Here is a 3,055-nt window from a genome sequence, read left to right on the forward strand (position 1 = left end):
CATTTGCTTCCCAGACCTAAATGGAATTGAATCACATGCAGTTTCTGGTCCTACAAGCAAGAGTTTTTTTCTGGTAAGAAGAGTCACTATTGTGCTCGCCTTGTCATACACAGGGCAAATAGCACTGGCGTCTTTTCCCAGCATGTACAGTGTATTGGACTGAAGAGTATCTACTGTTCTTGTCAGTTTCCTATGCAGAGTTGAACTAGATATAGCCCGTGTGTGTAGGAAGCACAGTTCTTTTGTTCTGAGCAAGCTCACTGTTCTGGCCCTATCGGAAACACAGTAGAGTAGCAGAGTGCTCTTTTCTCAAAAGCAGAGTGTGTTTCTTGTAAGGCAAGCTAGTGTTTGTTTCCAAGTCCTAAATGGAGTTGAATCACATGCAGTTTCTGTTCCTACGAGCAAGAGATGTTTTCTGGTAAGAAGAGTCACTATTGTGCTCCAATTGCTGTACACAGTGCAAATAGCACTCGCGTCTGTTTCCAGTAAGTACAGTGTATTGGAGTGAAGAGGAGCTACTGTTCTCATCAGTTTCCAAAGCAGAGTTGAACTAGATATGGCCCGTGTGTGTAGGAAGCACAGTTCTTTTGTTCTGAGCAAGCTCACTGTTCAGACACCATAGGAAACACAGTAGAGTAGAAGAGTGCTCTTTTCTCAAAAGCAGAGTGTGTTTCTTGTAAGGCGAGCTAGCGTTTGTTTCCCAGTCCCAAATGAGTTTGAATCACATGCAGTTTCCGGTCCTACGAGTAGAGTTATTTTTTGGTAAGAAGAGTCACTATTGGGCTCCCATTGCCATACACAGTACAAATAACACTTGCGTCTGTTCCAATCAAGTACAGTGTATTGGACTGAAGAGGAGCTACTATTCTTGTCAGTTTCCTAAGCAGAGTTGAACTAGATATGGCCCGTGTGTATAGAAAGCACAGTTCTTTTGTTCTGAGCAAGCTCACTGTTCGGACCCCATAGGAAACACAGTAGAGTAGAAGAGTGTTCTTTTCTCAAAAGCAGAGTGTGTTTCTTGTAAGGCGAGCTAGCGTTTGATTCCCAGTCCTAAATGGAGTTGAATCACATGCAGTTTTTGTTCCTATGCGCAAGAGTTGTTTTCTGGTAAAGAAAGTCACTATTGCGCTCCCATTGCCAAACACAGTGCAAACAGCACTCGCATCTGTTCCCAGCAAGTACAGTGTATTGGACTGAAGAGGAGCTACTGTTCTTGTCAGTTTCCTAAGCAGAGTTGAACTAGATATGGCCCGTGTGCATAGGAAGCACAGTTCTTTTGTTCTGAGCAAGCTCACTGTTCGGAACCCATAGGACACATAGTAGAGAAGAAGAGTGCTCTTTTCTCAAAAGCAGAGTTTGTTTCTTGTAAGGCGAGCTAGCTTTTGTTTCCCAGTCCTAATTCAATTTGAATCACATGCAGTTTCTGGTCCTATGAGTAGAGTTATTTTTTGGTAAGAAGAGTCATTATTGTGCTCCCGTTGCCATACACAGTACAAATAGCACTTGTGTCTGTTCCAATCAAGTACAGTGTATTGGACTGAAGAGGAGCTACTGTTCTTGTCAGTTTCCTAAGCAGAGTTGAACTAGATGTGGCCCGTGTGTATAAGAAGCACAGTTCTTTTGTTCTGAGTAAGCTCACTGTTGAGACCACTTAGGAAACACAGTAGAGTAGAAGAGTGCTCTTTTCTCAAAAGCCGAGTGTGTTTCTTGTAATGCGAGCTAGTGTTTGCTTCCCAGTCCTAAATGGATTTGAATCACATGCAGTTTCTGGTCCTACAAGCAAGAGTTTTTTCTGGTAATAAAAGTCATTATTGAGCCGGGCGGTGGTGGCGCACGCCTTTAATCCCAGCACTTGGGAGGCAGAACCAGGTGGATCTCTGTGAGTTCGAGACCAACCTGGGCTACCAAGTGAGTCCAAGGAAAGGCGCAAAGCTACACAGAGAAACCCTGTCTTGAAAAACCAAAAAAAAAAAAAGTCACTATTGGGCTCCCATTGTCATACACAGTGCAAATAAAACTGTAATCTGTTCCCAGCAAGTACAGTGTATTGGACTGAAGAGGATCTACTGTTCTTGTCAGTTTCCTAAGCAGAATTTAACTAGATATGGCCCGTGTGTGTAGGAAGCACAGTTCTTTTGTTCTGAGCAAGCTCACTGTTTGGACCCCATAGGAAACACAGTAGAGTAGAAATGTGCCCTATTCTCAAAAGCAGAGCTTGTTTCTTGTAAGGCGAGCTAGCGTTTGTTTCCCAGTCCTAAGTGGATTGAATCAAATGCAGTTTATGGTCCTAAGAGCAAGAGGTGTTTTCTGGTAAGAAGAGTCACTATTGTGCTCCAATTGCTGTACACAGTGCAAATAGCACTCGCGTCTGTTTCCAGTAAGTACAGTGTATTGGAGTGAAGAGGAGCTACTGTTCTCATCAGTTTCCAAAGCAGAGTTGAACTAGATATGGCCCGTGTGTATAGGAAGCACAGTTCTTTTGTTCTGAGCAAGCTCACTGTTCAGACCCCATAGGAAACACAGTAGAGTAGAAGAGTGTTCTTTTCTCAAAAGCAGAGTGTGTTTCTTGTAAGGCGAGCTAGCGTTTGATTCCCAGTCCTAAATTGAGTTGAATCACATGCAGTTTTTGGTCCTACGAGCAAGAGTTGTTTTCTCGTAAGGATAGTCACTATTGCGCTCCCATTGACATACACAGTGCAAATAGCACTTGCGTCCGTTCCCAGCAAGTACAGTGTATTGGACTGAAGAGGAGCTACTGCTCTTGTCAGTTTCCTAACCAGAGTTGAACTAGATAAGGCCCGTGTGTGTAGGAAGCACAGTTCTTTTGTTCTGAGCAAGCTCACTGTTTGGACCCCATAGGAAACACAGTAGAGTAGAAGAGTGCTCTTTTTTCAAAAGCCGAGTGTGTTTAGTGTAAGGCGACCTAGCTTTTGCTTCCCAGTACAAAATGGAGTTGAATCACATGCAGGTTCTGGTCCTAAGAGCAAGAGTTGTTTTCTGGTAAGAAGTGTCACTATTGTGCTCCCATTGCCATACACAGTGCAAATAGCACTCG

This window comes from Peromyscus eremicus, unplaced genomic scaffold (assembly GCF_949786415.1).
Source record: "Peromyscus eremicus unplaced genomic scaffold, PerEre_H2_v1 PerEre#2#unplaced_60, whole genome shotgun sequence".
Classification (NCBI taxonomy): domain Eukaryota; kingdom Metazoa; phylum Chordata; class Mammalia; order Rodentia; family Cricetidae; genus Peromyscus; species Peromyscus eremicus.